Source organism: Alligator sinensis, unplaced genomic scaffold, assembly GCF_000455745.1.
Source record: "Alligator sinensis unplaced genomic scaffold, ASM45574v1 scaffold272_2, whole genome shotgun sequence".
NCBI lineage: Eukaryota > Metazoa > Chordata > Crocodylia > Alligatoridae > Alligator > Alligator sinensis.
This window is the reverse complement of record NW_005842078.1, coordinates 347,833-356,784: the sequence shown is the minus strand read 5'-3', so window position 1 is coordinate 356,784 and position 8,952 is coordinate 347,833.

Genomic DNA, 8,952 nt, shown 5'->3' with positions numbered 1-8,952 from the left:
CCTCAACATCAACCTGCTACAGGACACCCACTTCCAGGACTGCTTTGCTTACCTCTGGAGCAGCTGGGAGGCTGTGAGAGCAGTCTACTTCTCCTGTCAGTTATGGTGGGATGTGGGAAGATCCAGGTTCAGGCATTCTGCCAGCAGTATTCCCAGATGGTGGCAAGCGAGATTTGCTGCTGCACCCAGGAGCTGGAGGAGGACATGGTGGAGCTCAAGGTGGCCCTGCTCCATACCAGCAACAAGGTGGTGCTCCTAGAGAGCCTCTGGTCCCACAAGAAATGCCTGCAGTAGCTGGTGGAGGCTGTGGCCCATGGTGAAAAGATGCCTGCCTGCTGCCAGGTCGTGGCAGAGGCCAACACCCCAACTGGCTTCTTCTTTGGCCTGGAGGGGTGGTGGGCTGTGGTGAAGACCTTGGACCATCTCAAGACCCTGAAGGGATGGCTGCTCACAGACCTGGGTGAAGTGCAGGGGCACGCCGTCATCTTCTACTGGGACTTGTTTGCAGCTGACCCCACCTGCCTGGAGGCCACTCAGGAGCTGCATAAAGACCTGCTGCACCTCTGCTCTTCACAGTCCGAGACCCTGGAATGCAAGCTCTCTCTAGCACAGCTCAAGGATCCTGTGGGAGGGGCTTGCCTAGAGCAGGGCCCCGGGCCTTGACAGACTGCCCATGGAATTTTAAAAAGCCTTCTTGCCCCTTCTTGGTCCCAGCCTCCTCCGTGTCTTCTGCAAGAGACTCACCGATGGGGCCCTGTTGACCAGCTGCTGCCAGGCAGTGCTCACCTTGCTGCCCAAGAGGGGGGACCTCGGCTGCCTTAAGAACTGGAGGCTGACATCCCTTCTGTGAGCTGACTATAAGATCTTGGTGAAGGTGCTGGTGAATCGGCTCTGCATTGTCATGGACTCTGTCATCAGGCCTGAGCCGAGCTACTGTGAGCTGAGCAGGACCATCCAGGACAACCTGTTTTTGCTGCATGATCTGCTTATGGCTGCAGATCTCTTTGGACTGGATGTTGACCTAGTCTCTCTGGACCAGGAGAAGGCCTTTGATTGGGTTGACCACCAGTACCTGTTCACCACCCTTGAGGCTTTTTGCTCCAGGTCCCTTTTCATCGTGGCACTCTGGGTCCTGTACCATGAAGCCTCTAGCCTGCTGAAGATGAATGGCATGCTGTGAGCCTCATTCCCAGTGCATCAGGGTATCTGCTAGGGCTGCCCCTTGTCAGGCATGCTGTACACCCTGGCCAGTGAACTGCTGCTGCACATTCTGCGATGTCACCTGACCAGCTTACCCCTGCCACCAGCACTGGGCCCAACCACTGGCCCCCTGATCTGGCTGACGGTGTACAGAGATGATGTGACAGACTTCCTGGGCAGCCAGGAGGATGTGCAGGCCCTGGTGGACTGCCAGCATACATACAAGCTTGCTTCATCGGCCAGCATCAACTAGAACAAAAGTGAAACCTTCCCGCTCGGGACATGGGCCGGCACATGCCCCCCAGACCTGCCAGGGGGCCTTACCTGGCCCTGGGAAGGCCTCAAAGCCCTGGGAGTGTTCCTGGAGCCACCAGCCTTTGTGGCCCACAACTGGGAGGACCTGATGGAGGGAATGGAGGCCTGCTTGCAGTGCTGGCGCTGGTGCTTGCTCACTCTTTCTTACCGTGGCTGGGTCCTCATCACCAACAACCTGGTGGCGACCCTGTGACACCACTGCACTGTGCTGGACCCCCCACCAGAGCTGCTCAAGAGGCTGCAGCAGCTCCTAGTGGAGCCGTCTTTTGGGATGGATGCCACTGGCTACCATGAGACTCCCTTTACCTGCTCACCACCGAGGGGGGGCAGGGTCTGATCAACCTGGCCAGCAGGGTGGCTGCCTACCACCTGCAAGCCTTCCAGTGGCTCCTGTATGCTGGGGGTCACCTCCATTGGTGGCAGCTGGCATGCTGGTTCCTGCACCAGGTGGGGGGCCTCGGCTTTGACTGAGAGCTATTTTTGCTGGACTTCACCTTCCTGAATGGTGTGGTCCTCCCCCCATTCTACTGCAGCATGGTGCAGGCCTGGTGGGCTGCCTTCCACCTTTGTACCCAGGCCAGACACCTGCAATTCCCACAAGTACTTCAGGAGCCTTTGGTCTACAACCCAGCCCTGCAGCATACTGTGCCAAGTCTGGCCTCTGTCAGCTTTGTGGCCACACTCATCAAGGCACACACCACCCACCTGGGGCACCTCCTGGACCCTGTTTAGTCGGACTGGCTGTCAGCTGAGGCCCTGGGCCAGCTTCTGCAGGCGATTAGGGCCACCCTCCTGACAGAAGCAGTTGCCACCCTGGAAGGCTACCTCCAGACCCACCAGGCCCTCCCCACCATGAACACCATGGGCAATGCCTTCCCACCACTGCTGGTCATTCTGGTGGTGGCCAGTGAGCTGGCCAACTGGTCCAACATGCTGTTAAGGCTCCCCATGCTCCCCAGAAGCAAGGCAGGCTGCCCCTTTAGCACACTGCCCCGGAGGGGACCCTACACAAGGGTGGTGCACACCCAGCATGCCCAGATGCTGGCTGGTCCCTCTGATACTGTGTGGCAGTGGTACTTGGTGTTGCCCAGGACCCCAGCATGAAAAACACTGTATAAGGCAACCACTGCTAAGAAGACTGGTAACCTCCAGCAGAGATTGGTGCATGGCATCCTGGCCACTGGCACCTTTGTGCACTACCTGGATCTGGTGGCCTCAGTGGTTGCCCCTTCTGCCTGGGGGGCGGTGGAGGAGAACATTTTCCATGCCTTCTTTGACTGCCCCCGGCTGCGGCCACTCCTTGCTGCCCTTGGGGCACTGCTTTGGGCACTGGGCTGATGCTTTTCAGAGTACAGATCAATATGGGAAAGAACAGATGTGGCAGCTGAGCGGGGCACAGTCAGCCTGGCCTTCCTGGTGGGCCAGGCCAAGATGGCCACCCTGAAGAGCCAATGAAACTGGCTCACCAGGACTGGGATGGATGATGCCCTGCAGCTTTTCCACCTACTGCTGTGGGCCCAATTCACTTGAATTTGAGCATGAAGTCCTCTGGTGGATAGTGCCCACTTTTGAGGAACACTGGGCCATCAAGGGGGCTCTGTGCCAAATCAAGGGGAGACACCTGCTCCTTGCATTGTGATGCCACCACCTGCTTAGAGCACGGGGGAGGGTCCAATAAGCCGAGACCTCAGGCTTTGCCTGTGCAGGCTGACCCCCAATGTCCTGAGGCCCCCCACCCCCTGGTCATCCCTGCTGGCAGAACTGTATATATGTATATATTTCTTTGTCCCCTGTTTTTGTTTTTTTTGTTTTTGTCAGGAGTGTGTGGGCAGGCCTTGCAGGCCATGAGCCCAGACTTTGTCTTTGAGACCCAGGTCTTTGGGCCAACCTGTATATGGTCTTTACTACCCCCCAACTTGTCACTCTCCCCGGAATAAATGCTTCTAAAAGTCAAAGTGTTTCTTTCTTTCAAGATGGCCGCCGACAGGTGAAGCCCTTCTGAGCTCCTGCAGCTCAGGTGCCTTCTGCGCATTCCCCCGCACTCCCTGCCCCCCTGTTCCTCTCCCCACCCCCCCCGAACCTTGCCTCTCCCCAGCCTGTGCTTGAAGACCCCTCCCCCACCCCCACCTGAGTTCTCCCTGTGATTTCTGCTGCCTCCCTCCCCGAGGGCCCCTTACCTTGGTCTCTGCCATCTCCCCCTGCCTTGGGGCTTGCCCTCAGCCCCTGCAGGGTTGCTCTGCCCCCCCTCAGGCCGATTTTGGGGCTTTTTGAGCCCCCTCCCAGTCCCAGTCCCCCGCGTCAGCTGGAGGGGTTTTTTTTTCCCCCTCTCCCTCCTGTGGGAGAGTTAACCCTCTCCTGCCCGGGATGGCTGCCAGCAGCCAAGGCACTTGGCATAGGGATGTCTCTGCGGACCTTCCCCTCATCCATGGCCTGCGGGTGCACGCCCCTCTCTATGTCAGGGTGGAGGACTGCGCCAGAGCTCTGGCAGACCTGCTGGGATGCCGGAGCATCCAGTACACCTCCTGGGTCAATTCAGTGCCCATTGTATATTTGAGTTCTCCCAGCCTGGTGAGGGAGGTGTGTGCGGCGGGGCTGGACATCTCGGGGGTCCACCACTTGGTTATGCCCCTGGAGACCCTGGCAATGTGGGTGGTGGCCTCCAACATCCCCCTGCACCTGCCAGACTGTGACCTCACCAATGCGCTCGTGCACTATGGTGTCCTCACCAGCCCCTGGCGCAGGCTGACCATGGGGAGTAGGGACCCCAAGCTCAAATCTGTCCTTTCCTTTAGGAGGCAGGCGTTCATGCTCCTCAGGGGTGACACCCAGAAACTACCTCCCTCTTTGACCCTTGTGTTGGATGGGAGGTCCTACATGGTGTATTTCTCCCAGGGCAGGAATTCATACCGCCACGGTGGCGGCAGCTCCCACCTAGCTGCCCAATGCCTATTAGGGCAGTCAGCTGGGGCACTGGCTGCTGCACCAGCCCAGGAGGATGGTGCATCCACCTCTGGAGTGAGACCTCATCAAAGGGTGGGGTTGGGGGATCTGCCAAGCCCCCTCCACCCCTGCTCCATCCAAGGGGCTCGACCCCTCTGGCAGTGGCATGCCGCCCAGGGGGGGGCCTGGGACTCCCCGCCCCTGTCATGGCTGATGCCCTGCCTGGTGGAGGGGCTGGGGAGTCCTCCCAGTCCCTTCCTGTCCCAGTTCCACCCGGGGTGGCTGGCATCTCAGCCGTTGGGGTCCCGTCAGCTGGAGCCCCTCCACCTCCCTCCACCCCTGCCCCTCCAAGGTGGCTGGAGTCTCAGGCATTGGGGCCCCGTCAGGTGGAGCCCCTCCACTTCCCTCCACCCCTGCCTCTGCCAAGGTGGTGGACCTGGAGGTGGTGAACCCCAAGCAGCCTGGCCTGCCCCCTACAGGGGAGGGGCCAGCTGCTCCCAAAAAAGCCAAGAGCAAGAGGCAAAAAGGACCTGCCTCAGACAGCATCGGGGAAAAGGTAACCAGGGAACCTGAGCCCACCCTGCCTGCCCCCCCGGAAGCCCTGCCACCTCAGGCCATGACTGAGGGTGTCCTAGAGATGTCTGGCAACCCTTTGCCCCCATCCCAGCTAGTGGGTCTTGTGAGCGACAAGGCAGGGGAAGAGTGCCTGCCTCCCGAGCAGCAGCAAACACAGGAGACAGCAGAGGGTCCTGCCACCCCACCGCCTGCTCCCCTGCCCACCAAGGCCGATGAGGAGGAGATGGAGTGCCTGCCTTCTGAGCACCGCAAGCGGCCCCGGGAGCGGGATGACATCTGCCCCCCAAAGTGGATGGGGATCAATCTCCCAGACGGTCCTCAACCCAGATACAGAGTGGGGCCTGCTAGGGATCCTGGCCATTGAGGACACTTTCACCGGTCTCACCGGGAAGTCCCCTCCCAGAGTATAGCCCCACCGGTTCTCGGTCGGCAATATCCAGCTCCTTCTGGAGAAACCCCCCTGGGTGGCCCCCAGCTATGGAGGCCTCCTCAACCTCTTGGACCAGACCAAGGGCCAGAGGAATGTGGCCGAGAGTATCCAACAATGGTGCCCGGACCCCACGCAGTTTGTCCGCATTGCTAGCGACGCGGCGAGGCTCATGCGCCGGGACCCGAGCATGCGTCAACGTGCCTTCTGGCTTGAGAAGCTGGTGACCCAGGTGAGGGAGGTGTGGGCCCAAGGCAGGCCTGTGGAATAGGGTAGGGCAACGCTAGGCCTTCCCCTGTCTCTCTGGTTTTTGCCCGGATCTGTCACCTTCTCTCCCGCCTGTACCCTGCCTACCCTTCCTCTCTCTTCTCCGGCTTATGGTGGTTACCACAATTGCCTCGCTAAACACCAACGGCTGCAGAGACCCGGTGAAGCGGATGGCCGTCCTGGAGGGCTTGCAGCAAAAGCGACTGGCGATCGCCTTCCTCCAGGAGACGCACAGCGACGTGCACATTCAAGCTGACTGGCACACCACCTGGAGAGGTCGCTTGTTCCTGAGCCACGGCACCAACCTCAGCGCAGGAGTGGTGACCCTCCTCTTGCTGCAGCACGGTACAACTCGGCGGTGGCACGAGAGGTCATCCCTGGCTGGCTGCTGACCATCCATGTCACCCTGGCACACCAGAGCCTGCTCCTTGTCAATGTCTATGCGCCCACCGATGGGAGAGAGAGGGTCGCCTTCCTAGAGACCTTGGCCGACCACCTGCGTGGCATCAGCGAGAAGGATGACCTGCTCCTTGTGGGCAGGGATTTCAACTGCACCGTCGATGCACTGCTAGACTGGATGGGGTCGGAGCCGCAGCTACCTTCGGCCCGCAAGCTGCAGACCGTGCTGGAGGCGGCGGATCTCATTGATGCCTGGCGGTTCCTCCACGCTGACGCACGACAATACACCTGGGCAAAGATGAGTGCCAGTGGGCTCACCACAGCCCGCCTCGACCACCTCTACATCGGCCAGCACCACCTGCCGTTACTGCGCACAGCCGCATCATTCCATCGGGCCTCTCGGACCACGCCCTGGTCTGCTGCGAGCTGAGCCTGCCTGGCAGAGCACACACCCGGGCCCCTTACTGGTGCCTCAACGTCAGCCTGCTGCAGGACACCCACTTCAGGGACTGCTTCGCCCACCTCTGGAGGAGCTGGGAGGCGGCGCGAGCATACTACTCCTCCTGGCGCCTGTTGTGGGATGTGGGCAAGGTCCAGATCTGGGCATTCTGCCAGCAGTATTGCCAGCTGGCGGCGAGCGAGCTCTGCCGCTGCACCCAGGAGCTGGAGGAGGATGTGGCGGAGCTCAAGGCAGCCCTGCTCCACGTGGACAATGATGCAGCACCCCTCGAGAGCCTCCGGTGTTGCATGAAATGCCTACGGGATCTGGCAGAGGGTGCGGCCTGCGGTGCGCAGGTATGTGCCCGCTGCCTGGAGCTGTCAGAGGCCGACACCCCGACCAGCTTCTTCTTCCTGGAGAGGCGGCAGGGTGTGGCAAAGACACTGGACCATCTCAAGACCCCGGAGGGATGGCTGCTTACGGACCCAGGCAAAGTGCAGAGGCATGCCGTCACCTTCCATTGGGACTTGTTTGCGGCTGAGCCCATTTGTCCAAAGAACACTCAGCAACTGCATAAGGACCTGCCATGCCTCAGCACTTCTCAGATCAAGGTCCTGGAGCACGAACTCTCCCTGGCAGAGCTCGATGCTGCTGTGGGGGGACTTGTCTCAGGCAAGGTCCTGGGCCTTGACCTTGGGCCCAGCCTCCTCGCATCTTCCACGAGAGCCTTGCCAATGGGACTCTGCCGACCAGCTGCCACTGGGCAGTGCTCACCTTGCTACCCAAGAAGGGGTACGTTGGCTGCCTTACGAACTGTAGGCCCATCTCCCTTATCTGCGCTGACTATAAGATCCTGGTGAAGGTGCTGGCGAACTGTCTCTGTACCGGCATGACCTCAATCATCGGGCCAAGCAGAGATACTGTGTCCCGGGCAGGGCCATGCAGGACAACCTGTTTCTGCTGTGTGACCTGCTCACGGCTGCAGAACTTTTTGGCCTGGATGTCGGCTTGGTCTCTCTCGACCAGGAGAAGGCGTTTGATCATGTTGACCACTGGTACCTGCTCAGCACACTCAAGGCTTTTGGCTTCGGCCCATTTTTCATCACGGCGCTCCGGGTCCTGTACCACGATACCTCCAGCCTGCTCAAGGTGAACAGTGTTCTGTGCTCCCCATTCCTGGTGCATCACGGCATATGCCAGGGCGGCCCCCTCTCGAGCATGCTGTATGCCCTGGCCATCAAACCACTGCTGCATACTCTGTGATGTTGCCTGATTGGCCTAGCCCTGCCACCGGCACCAGGCCTGACCACCAGTTCCCCGATCCAGCTGACAGCGTACGTGGATGACGTGACAGTCTTCCTGGGCAGCCAGGAGGATATGTGGGCCCTAGTGGACTGCCAACACACCTACGAGCTCACTGCGTTGGCCTGCATCAACTGGGGCAAGAGTGACACACTCCTGCTCGGGATACGGTCTGGCAAACCAGCTCTGGACCTGCTGGGAGGCCTCGCCTGGCACCGGGAAGGCCTCAAAGCCCTGAGAGTGTTCCTGGGGCCACCGGCCTTTGCAGCCCACAACTGGGAGGACCTGGCAGAGGGAGTGGAGGCCTGCCTTCAGCGCTGGTGCTGGTGCTTGCCCACTGTCTCCTACCACGGCTGGGTCCTCATCACCAACAACCTAACGGCGGCGACCCTGTGACACCGCTGCATGGTGCTGGACCCTCCGCTGGAGCTACTTGAGAAAATGTAGTGGCTTCTAGTGGACTTCCTCTGGGATGGACGCCACTAGCTCCTGCAAGCTACCCTTTACCTGTCCACCAGTGAGGGGGCCCAGGACCTGATCGACCTGGCCAGCAGGGTGGCTGCCTACTGGCTGCAAGCCCTCCAGAAGCTCCTGGATGCCTGCTTTCCATCTCTGTCTCCAGGACAGGCACCTGTGTTTCCCGCAACTGCTTTGGGAGCCCCTGGTCTACAACCCGGCCCTACAGCATGTTGTACTGAGCCTGGCCTCCACCAGCCTCATGGCTGCTCTCATCAAGGCGCACACCACCCACCTGGGGCACCTCCTGGACCCTGCTCAGTCAGACTGGCTGTCAGCTGAAGCCCTGGCTGCCCGGTTGGCACTGCACTCCATCTGCACTATGGGCCAGCTTCTATGGGTCATTAGATCCAACCTCCTGATGGCAGCAGCAACTGCCCTTGAAGTCTACCTCCAGGTTCACCAGGCCCTCCCTACTGTGGAAGCTGTAATCAAGAATAAGGACTGATATTGATAGTCTGGTCCAACTGGCCATCAATATCAGTCCTTATTCAGAGAGATGATACATGGAGCTAGTGAAGGAAAACTGAAGTTAAATCGCCTGTAACCAGAGTTTCTTGAGATGCATAGT